Source organism: Cataglyphis hispanica, chromosome 3 (genome assembly GCF_021464435.1).
Source record: "Cataglyphis hispanica isolate Lineage 1 chromosome 3, ULB_Chis1_1.0, whole genome shotgun sequence".
Classification (NCBI taxonomy): domain Eukaryota; kingdom Metazoa; phylum Arthropoda; class Insecta; order Hymenoptera; family Formicidae; genus Cataglyphis; species Cataglyphis hispanica.
In genome coordinates this window covers 4,459,793-4,480,381 of record NC_065956.1, presented here as the reverse complement: position 1 = coordinate 4,480,381, position 20,589 = coordinate 4,459,793, and the positions used below count along the sequence as shown (strand labels likewise).

Here is a 20,589-nt window from a genome sequence, read left to right as displayed (position 1 = left end):
GAACACCTTTTATCGAAATCCTTATGCCGATATTTCCTCATGGTTCTTAATACATCTATTTTTTTTTATAATAAATTATATTTTTTTGATGCATGTTATTAGATATTTTTCCACAACACAATTTCTAAACTAATCGAACGTTGCGTTAAGAATTTTTATAATGCTCTCATATCGATGTAAAACACATTCTAAATTCTCGATGAAATTATTATGAAATATAACGTACTTTTGTCGTTACGATGAATTAAGGGCAGTTGTGAACAGCATTCAGCATCGATTTAGCTCAGTCGGATTCTATTCCACTGAATCACCACTAATCTACGAAGGCAAGTTTTCTAGTGGCGCTCTTCGCCACTGGTCACCTCACATTTGCATTTGGCAAGGCACAAGACACCGAAAATTTTTGTTCATTGTCCTCGAGTGATCACAGATGAGAGCAACACGACACAAAATTCCACGGTCAATCAAACACACTTAGGAGGGTACTTTCCACAATGCATACATTTCTAAATAAGGTCTCTTGCCGTTATTAACATGTGCCAAGTCTTCTATCCGAAAAGATATCCGCTCGACATCGGAGAGAAATCACTACTAACAGCATCGAACGATTTGAACCTCAAGTTGAACCACATGAGTCTGTGCCTCTTGATTGCACCTTGCCGCGAATAATTTTGTGCAAAAGGTCGCGAACCGACGACGGCGAATGCGAATTCTCGCGACTGGCGCGACCGGATAACGGAAGAAAATGAAGACTCTTGACGCGCCGATGACCGTTAGGTGAATGACTTTGGTAGGTGAGGGTGTCCACATCGATTCTTTAATCGGCCCCCACTTCTGCACATTTATTTTCCACAGTCCCACTTGGATCGAGTTTCCGCTCGCTCGCTCGCTCGTTTGCCGTGCCGCACGGCTCGCTCTCATAAGTGTTTCTCGAATGGGCCTTATAGGCATACTGTGCGTCGGATCGGCACAGTCTATCCAAGTACAGGTGGGTTGCGGTCCTGCCGTAGCTTTGGTGGGGATTTTGCTGGACGACCGGATAATCCTTCTGCATTTGGTGGTGGGGGTTGACGAGGGAGGGGCCTCAATGCTTTACCCTTTCCACTCGTCTTTTCCTACTCTTTTCTTTGCATCTTCTCCTACCTTTTGTGAATCTTAGATATCTATCTACGACATACGGACTCGGTTTCTCGAAGTAAGCTCTCCTTGCGATACGTTTGGCTTTTTTTCTTCTAGAGAAAAATAAGAATTTATGATCTTTATTATAGATATATTTTTTCAGTGATATATTGATCCATATAAAAATTGACAGCTAAAGCCAAAAGAACACAGAATACAAAAGTTTGTTTATAAAACAAATGTACTGTACTTTGGAAATAGACTTTGATTTGAACATCATAATATTATAAAAATTTCATTATCATACATAGTTCTCCATTTTGTACATTTTATTGTTAAAGTTTTCTTAATTTTTTTTTTTTTTATATATAGAAAAATAGTCTTAAAAAAAATCTGCACAAGTATTTTTTTACTATTTTAAAGACTAAAATTTACGATGATATAAAAAAGAGCAACCTCGACTGAAGCCAATTAAATATCTCGTGAATAATTTTTTAACGTATACGTCACACATTTCAGGTATAATCAATCTTTAAGAAAAAAAAATCTTTTTTAGTCACAGTGAGTTATTTATCATTTTTTCTGTAATGTCGACTTAATGTCATCACATATTAGACGGAACACGCATTTTTGTGTTATTCTTTCGGGCAAACAGCAACGTGAGAAATAGTTTCAGCAATAGTGACAATGACCACATGTAGAAACTTCGCTTCTATATCAAGGAAACAATTTATAACAGTTTGTTTTACGTGATAGTTTGTTATTTAGACTGTGACATTTAATGCGAAGTGCGTCAAAATGACTTTTTATAAGACTTGACATAAACGAATACATCACGCATTTACGTTGCGCGTATAATGAGCTGATTCTCGAGACACGTCTTTGGAGGAACGATCGTGATAGCACGTGGCGATCTCGGATTGTGCTCGAGGGCAAATAAATTCAATGCTTATAACGCTCAATCGCTCGCTTATATGTCAGGATTTTCTGTCGGTATTTTCTCCTAAAACGCGCCGCTTTTCTAATACCTGCCGAATGATATATCAAAAAACTTGTAAAACGAAAGTTACTTTTACCTAGCATAGAATTTTCCGGCCGCGGTGTGACCGGAGAATGACATAAATTCGCCTGGAGCTATAAAGATCAATTAACGGCAAATAACAAAATTCTAGACATATTTAAAACAATGATAAATATTGCCGAAATCGAGATTTTGGATTTGAATAGTAGCTGCTCTTTTTTTACAGCTAAGTCTTTTTTTTCAATTGTCATGTTATTATCATCTGAAATAAAATGTTGCTTAAAACAAACACATTATAGTAATATAAAAAGATATATTTTATTCTTACAATTATCTGCAGATACGACAGATATATATATAATAATGTAACTATTATATACTCAAACGTATATTGAATGCATTAGACTTTTGATAATTTTTTCTTAAGTTTTATGATAAGCATCTTTATCCCTTTTTCAGAAATGTATATTAATACTAGTTTCTTTTCAAGTACTATTTTAAATAGTTGCTTTTGTTTTATATTTATGAAATTATTTAGGCCGATTTGAATAAACGTAGTAAGTCTTAAGCCATAAGAGAATGATCAATGACAATTGATTATTTTTTTCATATTTGATTGATCAATTTCTTATGACTGAAGCTTACTACACCTATTCTTCTTCTTTGAATTATTGAAAATACACAACGAACTAAACACTACTAGAAACATCTACTGTTGTTTTCTCACTAAAGATTCTTTCTTTTATGTAAAATTAAATATGTAAAGCGTAAAATGATAAGCATGAAATTCAAATTGCAAGATAATTGATTTAAATATGTGAGTAACAAATATAATGAAGCAATACGTTTCAGTTAAATACTTTTTTCAAAGTGTTTTTAAATCAATATAATTCCGATTTAGCATGCAATTTTAGCCATTTAAAACAATGATGAAAAACAAAAAAGAACAATGGTCGGATGTTATTATATTTTATATCAAAACAACTTAAATTTTTATAAAGGCATTAATCAAATTTAGTAATGCCTTTCGAATCATTTAAACTATCTCTTGGTCTTTTACAATCAAAAATCACTTGGGAGCCCTATTAAAAATTATATATTATTTTTAAAATATTATGAAAACGCTTTGTACTTATAACGGCATCTGAAACGTTTATTGTTCTTGTTTTGAACTTCGCATTTCTATCGAGTTTTTCACAGAATTGCATTTATGAATAGAGTGAACCCTTTTTTTCTTTACCCGTGAATACCATGTTTTTAAATTTCATAGTCGAATAGTTCTCTAGAAAAAGTTAGAAAGATTCTCATTTTTCTTCTTTATAAAGAAAATTTTTGACAGCGCAAGGATTTGATATTGTATTTTTATTATTCTAATAATATAAAGAGAAAAAAGAATGGAGGAGTGACTCTTAAAATTTTTCAAATTTTTTTCTTTAATAATCTGTTTGAAAATATGTAGAATAATTATAACTATAGAAATATCTCTATATATATTTGTTCGGAAATAAAAAAATTTCTATGATAAATATAGCATTATATATTCTGAGATATTATTTTCAAAATCATTACAATGTCGGGTAAATGATTTCGTCCGCTTTCATTCTTCCGTCTGTTTAAAGTTAGACTGTATCTCTCAAGGGAATTACTTATCTAGCCCTTGGCTGAAAAATTATTTCACGAAACCCTCGTTTAACACAATGTTCGAGCGAAACATAGAGAAGTTTTCCTCCCCCTTTCTTTCCCTTTGCTTCTCCTACCCGTTTTTTTTTTTGCGGGAACAGGTCCCGCAATTACGTTCGATGAAAAGTGCAACCCACGCTTCGTGACCTTTCTTCAACTTTATTGTAGGCCACATGCACTTCTCAAAATGCGCCGCTTATTCCTCGATGGGATGATGCGCGGATGCTGGGGCGAGAAACACGCAACTCAAATCTACTTTGCTGACTACAGATGGAGCCATGGGCTCCGCATCGACTTTAATTTCCCGCCTACCTGTCATCTCTCCTCTGTGTCTCTTACTGTTTCGATCAAACGCGCACGCTTTGCATAAATGTCAGTATATCCTGTGTATGTGGTTTTACTTTAAATCGCTTTATTTTATCACTACTCTTTGTTTGTGTCTTTTGTACGCAGATTTAATACAAAGCTTTTATCATCTGGATGATATAAGGTACGTAATCAAAATTAGCATCGTAACAATCTCGGATTCGAAAAACGATTTTAATTTAAAATTAACTTTAAGAATGTCTTTTAGTGCTATCGCAAGAGAAGAATAGAAAATAAAAAAATTTAATAATTAAATATTGGGATAGACTAACTATCAAAGATATTTCAAATTTTTTAGATTTCATAAATGTATCTTGGTAGGTTTGATGTAAGATATAAAGAATGTTTGTTTCCGTTTTTTACGAGATGAAGTAAATCGGAGAACGCACACGAGCGTGACTGGACTTGTGCAGTAACTGGAACACTAATCACACATATTTTATGTAATCGTATTGTAAAATCATTAATTAGACCAACGTAACTTTATGACTGTTGTATTAGTATTTCCATAAGAGACAGACAGTCAAGACGGCTCGTTGGTCTAGGGGTATGATTCTCGCTTCGGGTGCGAGAGGTCCCGGGTTCAAATCCCGGACGAGCCCGAGGAACTTTATTTTTGCTTCCCCTTACTGAATAACGTTTTAATGCAAACATACATACAATATATTGAATATTTGCATTTTATTAAATTTTTATAGATATATAATTTTTTTTAGAGATCGTGTTCCTTATTTTAAAGCGTAGGTCTGTCTACAAAGACATATCGAAACTTTGTCGATTCCCTATTTACATCCGCCGTGACGTAGTTAGTTAATTATATGTTGAGCAACAGCTCAACATCAATTAATTCCTTATCTGCGCGCAACGCGCGAGATAAATAGAGATAATAACAACAAGAACGATATCTCGTGTTGCATAAACGCATGTTAGCTTTCTGTATACAAGTATACTATTAATATCCTGTCTAGCCAGGAGGGGATAACGTCCTTTTTTTAGTACATCGAGGACTTGTATAATCCCTTGAATTATATCTCATTAATGATCCGGGTTTACGTTAGGACATCGCGCTACGCGGTGCCCTCTAATTCGAACACCGGCCCCTTTGATGCTCTAATGCGTTTCTAAAGATAGACCTTTTTATTTGGCCGATAACGGGATATTCATTCTGACTGCTCTCTCAAGGGCAGGATCACGTATAAAATCGTGCTAAACTCTCCGCTTTTAATCCTGACGCGATGAATCTTGTGTACGATGAATTGACAAAATATGTTACAGTAACTGAGTTTTGTTATATGTTATACGATTAAATTTTTAATATCGAATCAGTCATATTTGTATATTTTTTAAAGTTGTATAATAAATTAAATATTGTGATATGTATATATTAATGATTTTTAATTTGTCACGCTGGAAACGTTTACGATTTTTTTTTACAATGAGATTTTATTTATGCTGACTAGACTTAAATAAATGCTGACACACAATTAGTTAACATTGTACATGCTACACAAAGATGTCGAAAGTAGTGCGCGACAGATTCGCGAAGATACACGATATTAAAGGACCTTGACGAAAAAAAATTCTCCTGCCTCATAAATGACCGCAAATATAACGCGTCGTGTGATCCGCCTCGTGATCGATTGCCGGCCCGTTAACGATGACGTAGCTTCTAAAATCATCGAAATGCCCGTTGCCACTTGGCTCTCGCCTTAATCGCATGTCAGATGTTATTGCGGGATAATCAACACCGGGTATAGTGCGCGAGCGGCGACAATTATTCCTTTCTCCGACGCGTAGCGACAGGAACGAGCGTATCGCGCCGACGAAACTTATTTTATTGGCCGGTTTATTTCCGGTAAACTATGATATTCGTTCTATGTTATACATTTCCATTATTTATTGTGTAATTTTACATATTACTTTTTTTTTACAATGCGATGCGCAAAGGCCGCGCGAATTATAAATGTTAATCGGCGGTCATGTCCCGGCTTCTCGCACGACGACGGCGATAAATATGAAAAATCGGCCTATACGTCGGAATATCAAATTAGCGTGGAATTGAAATTTTGCAACATTGAGGCGAGCCTCAGCGCAATTTATCGCGATAATAAATTGTCCAGCGACGGACACGTTCTGCGAGATTTCGCAAGATCGGGACGCATCGTGATCGTAAACTCCGATTATTTAAATCTCTGGGTCCGCTACCGTGCGCGCATACCTCCTCCGACACTGTCCGAAATTGTATGAGTCATTTGTGAGGGAAAATATATCTGAAGCGTGACGATTTATGCGAGGAGCGACATTCGCTAGCGCGTTGAAAATGGAGCCTGGATCATTAATCTTGTCCTTTTTTTTTTAGTTCGTTACGAATATGCTGATATAACACATGCATGATTTTTTGAGAAAACGTTACGCGATCGTTTTCCTTTATTTCACCTTGTTGAATTTTTTTAATGCATGAAATCAGCTGTTCTATAGGTCGGCATAATTAAATTTGAAAAATGTTAAATAATGCCTTGTGCCGTTTTTTTATGCTGTTTTATCATAGCATTTTCGTTTTGATCTTATAACTATTTATTTTACTCATTTTTTGTGCAAGAAATAATCTCGTGAGTATATATTTCCTCACACAGGGATGTTTCAAAGCCATCGCTATCTCGTGCGATTCATGAATCCGTGAAGCCACACAATTGCGGCTAATTCGGGGCAAAAATTTCGACATTTGACAAGCTGTCAGATTCATCCAAAAAAAAAAAAAAATTAAGGAAAGATTGAATTTTTTTTACGTAATCCTAAAGTTATACGATGCAAAAAGAATTATTGCAATTATTTGTAAAATTGCAAAAGTGAACGTTTAGGCAAAAATGTATTTGTGCAATCGAGCTCACATGGAGAAACACGCGATCCTTTGAACCGCGAGTCCTTTTATCGACAACCAAAGGCACATGCGAGGCGTTTGAATGCGCCTCCATTCTTTAGGCTTCTTCTTCGTCGCTTTTTGCGCCATTGCTCGATGAAGGGGGAAAGAGAAAGAGCGCGCGATTAAGTAATAAGTAATTAATAGAGGCACCGTTTTATCCTGATTTTTTACCGCGCACGAGGGCACGCTCGCAGTAATTATAGCCCTACGTCATATACTTGCCTGCCGTCTCCCCTTTCTCGCGATCCTCTACTTGACTGTGTTTGTAATCTCGCACGCATCTCGCATATGACAGGGTCGCCCGTAAAAATCTGAACGTGCAATTAGAGCCAAGTCGTTAATTTATTTTTCTCTACGTGTGGGCCTATGCTTTTGATCCATAAAATTATTATTGGGTGCACTGCAATGTGAATTGTGAGGACAATTTCTAATGCAAAACACAAGTTATTTCAATCTACTAACAGTACTAACAGTTTTTATATTACTGTCAAAATGCTAGAAAAATAGTACACTGCTTAAAAAATTAATAAAAATTTATTTTCAATTAAAATTATAATAAATAAATTACATACTTTTTTATATGTGTGTGTCTAAAATTATAACATATATTAAATGTAGATAAAATCTGCAAATAACAATCATTGAAATGATATTATAAAATTTATAACTTATTATATTAATGATTTCATTGTAAAATTTATGTATATTTATAATTTTTAATTAAAGAGAGAGTTGAGTCAATATTACAGCTAGACTTATCAAAGAAGATTTGTCGATATCATGATTTTAATGCACGATACTAGACTGCAACTTTGACATCCATCTGCATGTCACGCGTTACGTAGTAGATGAACGGTTGATTCCGAATGTTTCCAGCATAACGTGGACCTCGGGGTTAAACGTTCGACATATCTCAAAACGGGAAGGGGGCGAAGCCCCATCGAAGACACGTCGTATATGACACGCGGTGAGACCGGCCAGTTTTGTGATTTACGCAACGTAATCTCATTACGGGTCGCGTCGCCCATTAATATCACACACGTTCCGCGGATTGAACGCGATGCTAGAAATCAAGCGAATTATGCAAAAACGATGTTTCGCTAAAATTCTACCAAAGAAAGAAATGTTCAGAAAATGCGAAACTCTCTCGATCAGCCCAAGATGCATTTTTTCGGTTTTTTAAATATATTTGGTTTCAAATTTTCTTACGAATATATTGTCTTCAGCATTTTATATAAATTCCCTCCCTTTCACGCTTTTAGAATTGAGCCGTTTACGGTTTATCCTGCTTTAACTAATATCTTATTAGAACATTGGCGCGCGCAAAAGATGCAATATTTTAAGTTTTTACCATGATATTGTAAATGTAACATTGTCATATTTTTATGAAAATTATCTAACGTAGAAGAGTCCTCTCCGGCACATACAGGGAGGTTAACATCTAGTCAAGCATCCGGGAAAACAAAGTGAAAGGAGCACTATCCTTCGACGGTACACCGTATGCTCGATACTACGATGCGCATAGTTATATAGCCTATGAATCACGAGCGGGGACGCGCTTACGTTAAGACGGGAGTTAATTGAAACTTTTATTCGTAATTACAGTCTTTTTTCTCTATCTTTAATACGCGCGAGTCTTGCATCTCACTCGCGTATTAATTCACCCTCAAAGTAGCGTCATCTGAGACACACGCAGAAAGACGCGTCGCCTGATGCGTGCATCGCGTACTCAGGGACTCGTCCGCGCAATTTAATTGCGTCTTGTGTCACACTGCTAATAACTATTCTCACGAATGATGTACATCGCCGCGGATATTTGGCAATGCAGTTTCCGGCAATTTTGCGCTAACTTTACACGCGGCGTGCTATTCTCGGACTAAGAAGCGCAATATTTTAAGTAAGAAATATAAAAAATATAATAAGTATTTTTACTATGTGCTACAATGTGCATATTAGCTTTTTTCGTATTTTAAAATAAAATATACAATATACAAAATAAAATGTACATTGTTTTTAAAGTAAGTACTAAATACTGTACGCGGCTGTAAGTTTCTCGTAAATTATGATTCTTCTGCCGTTAATAGCTGCGCGTCTGTGACTTAATCTTAAATCAATTTCACGCATATCGCGAGCCGTGCGAGTCGCGATGTTGCAACACACGATAAATTTACGTAGTTAATCGGTATTTGAAGCGTTCAATTATTCCAGTTTCGCTATACCGAGAATGCTATTAATTATTCATCTCGTTAGGGGGGCTTGCGTGATTTCAAACATAGTCACGTTACTAAAAAGTATATTAAAATGCGATAATATATTGAATGATACACAATAAAAAATCGTATATTTAATTGCAATTTAAAAATAATTACTAATAAAATGTATCTATATGTGCAAAGTAATTTTCCAGATTGCTGTCTGCTTAGTTCCTAAGAGATGACCTAATAGAAAACTCATTCTACTAACGATGCCGATATAATTTCTTAAGAAAATAAATGAGAATATATGAAAATATTAAAGGGCAAGTATATGGCGTAATATTTCTTCGCTTTGACGCCGGTTAACGCATAACCGGATGTCGCACTTTGACCGCTCGTTTAAATGGCCTGAAAGAGAGAGGGAGGGAGAGAGAGAGAGTCTTGCCTCCTTCGTACTAAAACGCGAGATTAAGGCGATAGTACGCGGTCAAGGCTCTCGGCCACCCCCATGAGATGAGGTCCAGGTGAGGTCTTCATCGAGCCGGCGCGACATTGAGGAATATTCCCCTTATGCACTTATCCACTCACGGCTGCCCTGAGGAATCGCCTCATCGTCGGGGCTCACACCGCTAATCACATTGCGGCGTTCAATGTTATATTATCCCCGTGGAAAATAGAGGAGAACGCTTCATTAGCATATATATACGAACGCGGCGCGGTCGTCATTAGTGCTAAGTGCGATTAATAATTGCTCGCGAGGGGCAAAAATCGACACCTCGTTCTTTGTCATGTCTCGTGAACGCTTCACCGCGTCTAATCGCCTATGATTAGGACCAAATGTCCGAGGCGCGGCTGTCGGTTGACGATCGTGACTAAATTTAACAACGTATGTTTCATAATTAACAGACTTTCCTTATTTAGTATTATAAGAATGTTTTTGCTTTAATCTTGAGGTTACTGATCTCGATTCATCCAATAATTTTCGGTTTTAATTTTATTAATTTTTATTAAGGTTTTTCTTATCCATCTTTTCTTTTACAAGAAATATTTTGATTCAAAATCGCGTATCTTTTATCGCTATCAATTTATCCTTCCTGCTTAGTAATCTCAGATTCTTAATACATATACATAAAATGTACATCAAATTATCATATATAAACACACTTATATAAAACGCGTCGTGTCCGACAAGAAAAAAATAGAAATGTAATTTTTCTATGAGCGAGAAGACGTGTGCAACGATAAATCGCTTGGAGCGAGATAAACACTATAGGTACGCAGTTTCACGTACGCGAGTTATGGAAACTTTAATGCGTGGAGCACAGAATCGATTGTTGAGTCGAACGAGGCCGTCATGGTTGTCAGGGAATTAAACATAGACGCGCTGAACGCAAATGTGAATGCGCGTGAGGATCATCGCGGCGGTACCAAATTATTATAAACCTCCTTCTCGATACGATACATCTTGCCCACGAGATAGCAGCTGCGCGGTTTCTCAATTACTTCTTACGTAAGTGTTAATTGCGACATGCGCTCGCGCGCGATTATTCTTATAATGTGTACTCGCGTTTACCGCGCTTATGACCGATCGCGCGTATGCGCCTGCATACGGAATGATCCGATACGAGCTGAAAAATTTTCCTCCTCGGCATCGCGCGTTACGTTACCGCGGAGAATCGCCGGGAGATGCCATTATTAAGATTACCAGGATACAGCGAGGCCGCCGGTCTTTTTAATAAACGTCGCTGCTATACGCGATCGTACGCGCGATATATCAACGAGAGATCGAGTGCCGATTCGACCGAAAGTCGATGGTTTCTGGTATCCGAGAAGAGACCCCGAGGTCTCTCGAGAGGTCGCGAACAATCTCGTTGCGTTCTTCGTTCTGTCGCGACTCTGCTAGATCTCTACGCCCTCGTCGGTCTACACAACATATATTTCTGTTTGTATTCAGACACTATATGCGACGCGGTATGTACATGTAATATGACTGTCCACGGATAATATGAGGTCCATTTACCAAACCGTTACGAAATAGGCGCGGCAGCGCCTTTATAATCGCGCCTCACGTCTCTCCTTTCTACGCGCGAAATGGCGTTTTAATTATTACTCGACGCATTTTAACCCCCGCGAACCCGTGGGCACGCACCTGCGCGTGCCCCTACGCGTAGGTGTATGCGAATCTGCATGGAAGATCGTCTTTCGCGGAAGATTTCTCCGAGCGTCGATCGTTTTTTTATTCGCGGACTATGGATCTATCGGCAGCTGCTTATCGCGGAAAGTCGTAGGAAAATATGAAGAACGGTTTCCAGCTGCGAGAAGCAATATCTTTATGATTGCTTGATGAGATTATTGAGTGACGTAATTGAAAATCGTCGACACATCGCAAGAAAATCGTCAGTAATATTGCATCGGGAAGTCTCAGCAAGATCTCGCGAAGATATAAAACTTTTTTGCAAGATTAGTGTGAATTAAAAGATTCGAGTTTAAGAATACCTTACTCAGTTTTATTACTTGAATTATTTGAGGAAAACGCAGTAAATGATAATTCTAGAAAAGTGTGAGTTTCGATGAAATATTGCGATATATATTTAGATTTTTTATCTTTTAAGCAACGCTTGTAAAACAGTTTTGCATAAATTTAAATAAAATAAACGACATTGCTGACACAAATGAACTTATGTTAGTGGTATCCCATCGATTCTCATGCTTTATCTTACCTTGGAGTAATCATAAGATTTGCAAAATAGCTTGCGGGCAAAGCGAAGAAGAGATAGTCTGCTTTCCTATTGACAATTACACGATCATTGAATCTACTAACTGTCGCCTGTGTTAAACAGGTCGCCAATAAACGCCCACGCGATTGCAAATATCGCTGCTTGCGCGAATACGTTGCCAGTCTCTTTTGAGACATCTTATTATTATAAAGTAATAATTTGGACATATCCTTACGACAATGCTGCAAGCTTCGTACAAAGACAGCAATTTTAGTATAATATCTATTACATTATTTTTTTTTTAACAGATGAGTATAAATTTACATATTTATTTATATTTAGGTGTATTTATTATATTAATCAATCAAGAAAATATAAAGTATAAAGGAGAGATTTCATATAAATTCATATAAAAATAATGAACTCATTGGAAAATTAAAGAACATGAGAGAGTATATACATATTAAATTTCCTATCAGACTGTCCGTGAGAAAAATAAACACATCTTGTTAGAAAACATCAGATAAAACGCGCGATCAATTACAACGCTTAAACGTTTTTTTTTTTTTTCTTGGATGGTTTTTGTTTTGCGAGATGTCGACAATGTACACTGTGAGTTTCGTCGAGAGTTTAATTGTTCCTTAATAATTTCTCGTTAAGAGGTTTTCGACGTCAAACACGGTGGTCCTCGAAACGCAGATGCAAATGAGGCATGTCGTTCTATATTGCCTTCGCCACAGTGGGTCGCATTAATCATACACAGCCGAGGCCCACAAGCCAGACTCCGACTTTGTTGATCCATGCGACTCGCTTCGTCTGTCTTTCCAACGCGAGTAATCAACAAAAGCAAGTGACGTGATATGAGCAATTTTGTAAGAGAAGATCACTATGCGAAAAATTCATATCATCTTAATAAAAATATATTTGTGTCATCTGCAGATATAAATGTTATTTTTAAACTACCACTATCGTTTTAGAAAAAAAGTTTGTTGACAGTGGTCTTCTTGTGAATAATATATATATGATGATTAGAATATAATAATTATAATCAAGTAATATTATTTCATATTATACATATATAAATAATATTTAAATAATATTCTTAAATTTTTATATTATGTATCTCTTTGGTTTACGGTATATTTTCCTACTCTATCTTGTAAAATTATGCATTTAAAAATTAGTGAAATACTAATATATGTGCATAAGAGAGTATACGTGCAGTTGTATATCTAATGCTTAAGAGTTAATACATTATGATTATATTTCAGGTTTGCTAAGCTTGAACGACTCTTGACCGGTGCATTGATTAAGCGTCGGATTATACTGACTGAAGTAGCTAAGTAGATTTTAAATACTTCTTTTTGTACCTCAAAGTTGCTGTTGATTCGCATATATATAGGTAAGTAGATATATTGTCAATATTAAAATCAGGTCGTAATTATTCGCCGCCGATTAATCTTTGTGCTTTATTTTCTTTCGCTGTTCAATGTCCCGCCAAATATATCGAAAATAAACAATTTTTTCGGGAATCTAATATTTAGATGATAAAATAAAGAAACAAGTGCACGAGCAGCAATGGTTGAGAGTAACTCTGGCAAATAATCTTCTGTCGAACGTTTTTAACAGTGAAAATCAGAAGAGAAAAAAATAATTTTTTATCAAAGTAATGTAAATAGGGGGACGAGGGGAAAGAGAGGCGTTATAGATCAGTAAAAAGCCATTTACGCTACTAAATTAAAATTTTCTTGCTTCATAATTCCGTTCGTATCTCCAAGACAAAGAGAAAAAGACATGGATTAAAAAATTAATAATCCATTGAATCCTTTTATGATAGAAACCATTGTATAGAAAATTTTAAACTATAATAATGAAACTTATTTAGAAAAAGAATCTCTATTTCTTAAATCGGAAATTTCCTTTTCCGAAGATGCGTCATTGAAAGGAACGTCTGCGAAATTTCTGCGATGACTCGAGCGAGTTTATCGAGCAATGTTTGCGCAAAGCCATCAATATTTCGCAAATGTACTGGCTCGAAGGAGACTCGGCATTCGTCTCCGGCTATTATCTTTCGTGCCCTCGCTACGAAACAAAGCGCTTCCTTCCCGCCGAGCGGTCGCATAATCGGCGGGTAGTCCGCGAACGAGCTCATTTCTCCGTGAGCTCGCCGCGAACGATTATTCGAAAAAAAGCCTCTTCCGATTACGCGCACTTAATAGGCTGGGACTCGCACGGTAATTGCGAGGTTAACTGATTTTTAATGATGGGTCCGCCGATTGCTACCGCGATCTCGCGCGCTTCTTCTTTATATTCCCTCTTTTTCTTCTTCCAGTTTCTGCCCTACGTCTCCTTTTTTTGCCGTCCTCTCTTGCCCTGTTTCTTTATCTCCGCGCATTATCATCCAATTTCGTTTGCGTAATCCGCCAATTTGTACTTGCGACTATATGCATAATAGAAACAGTATTTATGCCATTCGGCATAAGCTGATAAGCTACAACAATTTGTATATTTAATAAAATAGAAATAATTAATATTAAATCTAATTTTATAAAGTTATATATCTAACAAAATATTATTATTTTTTGGAGACAATATTTTTTTTCAAAATTTTGTGGGGCATATTGTATTTTATATTTATATTTTTATTCTATATTTCTTCCAAAATAATTAAAAAAATACCATCAAATGTTATTTATTAAATTAATTTTGTTATTGGTCTTTCATTGCCGGGATTATACCACGTCGGTGGAAAACTTAAGACGATCCTGTCACAATTAAAACGCCGGTAAAATACCGCTCCCTATATCCGTAACGCCCGGCTGCTCGTAATGATTCGTTGCTGCGGCCCCGGCAATGAATACCATGTAGACTATCTTGCGTAATCGCTTATCGCAACACGGATGCTACTCAAGATTGTCTGTGAATTACCGAAACACGTATATTTCATATCGACCGTAAGTGTAATATTTATTATGCGACTGGGGGTTCCCCCAAAAGCGACCAACACTGTTCGTCGCGTGGGACCGCGTCCTTGAAGAAATTCGGATAATCCGAGCCGAGGACGTATTTGTCGACGGAGTCAAGATCGCGGAAGTGGAATCCCCGCGACCTTGAGTTTTAGCCGAATGCCGCAAACGAGGCGCTTACTTCGCGAATTTACGCGCTTGCGCTCTCATCCGCTCGTCGAAGAAGGACCGTCTACGGACAATAGTTTTACGAACAAACAAAATCAAGGTTACGCAATGTATACATACACAATCGCCATCACGTAGCGTCTGCATGCTAATATCTGTGTGCTAATATATATGTATCGGTTCGTTTAATTAACGTGTGCATTCTTACGAAGCCAACATCGTGATCTGCTTATATTTTCGACAATGAGACGTGTATCGCAAACAAAGATCGAAGAAGGATCGAATAATGGTAGTAAGTCGGTCCATATATGCGAGTTGCATGTTTTGAACACAGTGCAGGAGCAGTGACGCGAGTTTGACAGATCGCTCCGCTTCGTTCGGCGGAACCGTCAGCCGAACGGTCAACAATGTAACGGAAATCGCTCCTAATATGTTAACACCCATGCATGTTATTATCGCGATGCGTCTACTACCTTATTGGCTTCGGCAACGTGCGTCTGCCCTTCACTCCAATGGCCCATTCAGCGACACGGACTCCGAAATCCGGTCGCCGCTGAAACGAGCCATTGTGTCGCCGCGCGAGACGCGCAGCATCCTCGCACAAAAGAAGTTGCTTGTTGCTACCGCGTATTGCTACCGTGTGAAGGTAGCGAGGCACAATAATTGTTGCAGCGTTGCAACAGCGGTCGGAGGACGATGGCCCCGCCGTCACCACGCGGTGTATGTAAAGCAGAGGAAAGGATGAAAAAATAAAGAGAGCAATTCTCTCGTCTCTTCTCTCGTCGCTTCGACGAGACGCCCTCGGCGCCGACGAGCCAGACTTTAACCAGACTTTGCATCGCTTTGTCAATGAGACTAATAATAGCGCGTCGCGTTAACTTTTTCCATTCACGCACGCGTCTTTCAGGTAGATTGTATTTACGTTTGAGACTATTTTGGAGCAGCACTTTCTTTAATATTGTTCCATGTCTCTGTGCTTGTACTCACTTTTTCAATTTTTTTTTTTTTTTTTAGTTGTATAGGTGAAATGACTTCAATGTCGTGTATTGAAGTTATCTTGACATGTGAATTTTTCTGACAATGAATAGATTAAGAGGTGAGGATCTGAAGAGTTTTTCGACTCGATGATTCGAATCTCATTGAGAAATCTGTAGCTAAGAAAAATCTAAGTAAATGAGTTCTATCCATTATACTTATGAAATGAGACTATTTCAGACGATAATGATGATTTCAATGATAATAATGATAATTGCTCAATTATGTCGAAGTATCTCGAAATAATCTTAAAATAATATTCAATGTAAAATTCTGCAGACATTCGGTTATCTCGATATTGCGTAAACAAATTGTTGCTAATAATTTCAGCTTAAAGCATTTAATGAGCTTTTTTTTCCTGCAAGATAATTGTGCATTTAAAGAGACGCGTGATGAAATGTTAGAGCTGTTGCCTTGACACACGGCAAGCGAAACGAGGTGGATGCGAGACGATAAAGACGTCGCCCGGAGCATCGCGCGCCCTTCACTCAGGGGATCTGCGAAACAGGGTCGTGCCGTCGGGATCCTGCGGATCCCTAAGACTTAAGCCGCTGGTCGCCCCGCGTCCTCGCGTCCTCCGCCAGCTTCGTTCTCGACGTTTTGGATGACGTTAGTCAGGATTAGAAGGGTGCCAGTTCGCGCGCCACGAAATTCGTTAACTCGTAGATGTATTCACGAGTCAGCGCGGCGGCGAAGGGAGGGGGAGAAAAAAATAGTTAAGGACAAGAGCGAGAAGACGGAACGATCGTGCTACCTTTCGGTCAGCGAGGAGAAAGAGGAAGAGGAACGACTCGTACGCCACATTCCGACGGATCGAAAGAGAGGAAGGCGCGGAGAGAAATATTTAGGGCTCGGCGAGTATAATTACGGCGATGAGATATATTTTATTGCCGATCTCGCGAGAGTACCGTAGTAGTTTAGGGTCCTCGTTTTTTTTTCTAGACGCGAACGAATCCAAAACCACGCGCGTTCGGGTTTAAAGCTGTTTTTCTTTCTCTTCTCTTTGTATTCTCGTTGAATACGAACTGTAAACTAATCTATCTTTAATATGTTTTATTAGATGTAATATAATTATACAATTGTGATAATTATACAATTGTGACATTAATATAATATTATAATGTAAATGAAGAGAGAAATAGAATTCTCTCTCTCCCTTTTTTTAAATATTTATTTCCATTATTTCCTATTGCATCATGTGATTTACATTGTCTTGAATATTAAATGAATCGCTTATTCGATTATTCTTTTCTATTAAACTAGATTCAAATCTAAATCCCGCAAAATGCTAAAAGTTTCATTCTTAGATTGATTTGTTTGATACGTATGCAACTTACACAGATAGTATCAGAAATAGGCTTTTTCACAACGGATCAGAAGCTTAAATATCTCGAGAAAGAGCTAGAAAACTAGTTTCACCTGTTTTATCCCTCACGTTTCACGGCGAACCCTCTTTACGTCGAGAGAGAGAGATATATACTTCGGTCCACCGTGCTCAGTTTCGACCGCAAAACTCGTCCCTACCTTTCCTGCGCTAATCGACTTACGTAGGTAAGTATATCCCGTGAATGATATCATCGTATTAACCCCAGGTCCGAGTCGGTTGCGCGCATAAATAGAATCGTCTTTTCGCCGCAACGTGATCTCGTGGTAAGGGTTAATATACATGCGTGTGCGTATGTGTGTGTGTGCGCGCGCGCGCGCGCGCACGAGAGGGAAGGGAGGGTCTCAAGTTCTTCTCTCCTCTCTGCGTTACATTGATATCTTCCGTTGCTCATTCATTCGCATACATGAATAAAGAGGGTGACAGTGTCACGGTGATCCGCTTACATATTAATACAGAGTGAAATCTGAATCCAATGCGTGAAAAAGAAACTCGATAAAATAAACCGTATATATGACTGTTAAGAGTACTATATAAGTATTATCATCGTCTAAATAGATAATTATATTATGGATATTCGAAGATCCCTCAAGGTCAATTGTTCGCGCACGTTTCTATCTGAGGCGAGATTTGACATTCACTTTTAACACGATTTCACTTAGAACGATGTAATGCTATACAAACATATGCGTCTTCTCTCTTCCTACGTCATTCCGGAGATTAACAATCTCCTTATCGTATTCTAAATCTAGCACTCGCGTAATATTTTATCCTTGCGCATCTGCAGCAACCTGCACTGCCGGATGAAGCTCGTCTCGATTATGATCGTGCCACCCGACTGCCTTGGAGCGCTTCTAAAAGAAAAAAAAAATATATATATATATAGCACGTCGATTTAATCCTCCTTGCCATTTGTATGTACTCGCGATAAATGCGCCCGTGCGACTGTCTATCGTGTTTAATTAATCGCGACGGCGACATTCCAAGTTCTCGGTGCCGGTCTAGCTCGGTCCGAACATTTCGAACGGAGAAAGTGGCGCAAAAAAATCAACGTGCATCGCCAGGAAATGCAAGGAACAACGATCGCAGTCGTAGAAACGAGATCGTTGAATAAGAAAAAAAAGACACAAATCACGAGGATTATCCGTTAGAAAGGCAATAGTGCACGCGAGGAGAATAGTAATTCGCTCATTAAGCACTTTCGTTAACGCTTTGTTAAGATATTTCGCCATTTTACGCACGTAGTTTCCGTTGAGACTATTTTCACCTATTTTACTTCTATCGCGTGCATTCTCGAGGTCGGCCTTTTACATAATCCTCCCACGCTGGGAGCGCGTTTTAGCGCGGCGCGATAAACGCGTTCCGGTCTGCCGGAGTTACCCGGAGAGGAGACGCGTCTAAGGATTATTACATATTTGCTGGCTTTTGTATATGTATATCGGCCGGCGAGCGCAAGCGAGAGATGGTGATTCATAGATTTCACATGCGCGGATTTTTCTGGCTGCCGACCCACGCCGCAGCGCGGCGTATCGCGGCTTTACAGTCGCATGTGCACCACGCAAAGTGTAAAATTGCGCGAGGAGGAAATAGTGTAGCAATCGTGTTCCGCGCGAGCATTACCTTATGCCTACGCGTCCTTCGCAAAATTGCGTACTTACGCAGAATCGTAGAGTCGGCACGCTCCCCGTAATCATGATTACCTGAACACTTCATTACGAGAAAACTGCGAGATTGATGGAGGCCGTAAATGCGGTTATTCGCCATGCTTAAAGATGACATTAATTTAACGCTTATTAATTAAGGGAAATAAAAGAGTCCTTAAAAAATAACAACAAATTTTTTCAAAGTAACGGTGTCTGTATAATTGTGCAATCAAATGCAGTTACACGATTGCTTTAGGTTGTAGCTGCATTAAGACTATTTCGTGCGGGAGAATTAAATGACGAAATATCAGGACGCGAAATCAAGGAGAAAGAAAAACCTCGTAGGTAAAGACTTGAGCGATTGCAACTCGTTTGTTCGAAATGCGATTGATACGCTTCGTGGTAAGGTCGAGCGTGACCCGATAGTACGCGATATTCCGCGCAGGCAGCGGATACGGCGCGGTGTTAAAGATGTCGACTTTAATGCCGAAGTCGACCCCGTGGCGGAGGATCCCAAGACAATAGGCGGCCCGATTGCGCAAGATCTGCTTCCGCTGCCGAGGTACAGTGTGTTTTCCGTGCGCGAGCCACGAAGCTAGGTGTCGCAATCCTGGCAGGATGTCGACGAGGCTGCTTAGTGCACGCTTCTCTGCCCATGCTGATCCTGATTCCGTTTTGACATCCTCTCCCCCTCGCGCTCCTTCTACCTTCCCTCAACCCCGTTTCGCCACCCTTTCCCCTGTCGACTCGCTGTCTTGTTCTCGATCGATCCCTACTTCAAGGCAGGTGCCGCGATCGAGATTGCAAAAAACGACGCTTCCGACGCTCGATTCATAATTTGGATATTAGACGAAGCCAAATCCAGCTGCAAGTGCATATTAATTAAATGATATTTTTAAAATGCGCTTATTGCAATTTACTTAGGAAATGTCGTTAAGCTAATTGGAAACAAGCGATTCTAGATGCACTTTGCAATATCTTTTCATTTTTATCAAATTTTGTTTTTGAAAAATCGATTAAATGATACTAAATTAATTTACTTTTTAATCAACGAAATTCTTTAAAATGTAAAAAAAGATTAACAATAAATCGAAAATTGCAGCACTAATTATAACTTCAATCCTTTTTAATCTTTAATCCTATTTTTACTATATTGCAACACTAGACTTTTCATATGTCCAATCGCGATTTTGTTTAGACATTATTCTTCTAAAACGAAACCGAGCTCTCTCTAACCGTCTTGGTTGCCGGAAGAATTGCGCACATAGGATGAGGAGAGGGGGATCAAGAAGAGGCTGCGTTTCCGGCGACAGAATCGACAAGGACGATCCGAGACCTCGCGCCAGATGCATCCTTCGCTGCACAAGCTAGCGGT

General features: G+C 38.4%; 1 protein-coding gene and 1 non-coding gene across 4 annotated transcripts in view; one reads left to right on the top strand and one right to left on the bottom strand.

Annotated features, from left to right (window-relative positions):
* The window catches only part of LOC126848392 (knirps-related protein-like), a 122,700-nt gene that overhangs the window by 13,575 nt on the left and 88,536 nt on the right, over positions 1-20,589 (bottom strand). Inside the window, exon 1 of one of the 3 annotated variants that reach the window (XM_050589262.1) lies at positions 227-998. The exons of the other annotated variants lie outside the window; for them this stretch is intronic. The gene's annotated coding sequence lies outside the window, so the exon portion shown is untranslated. Of the gene's footprint in view, positions 1-226; positions 999-20,589 lie in introns of those variants that run through there. 3 annotated transcript variants of the gene reach the window in all.
* Trnap-cgg (transfer RNA proline (anticodon CGG)) lies at positions 4,717-4,788 on the top strand. The gene has a single exon. It is a non-coding gene; the product is annotated as a tRNA-Pro (tRNA).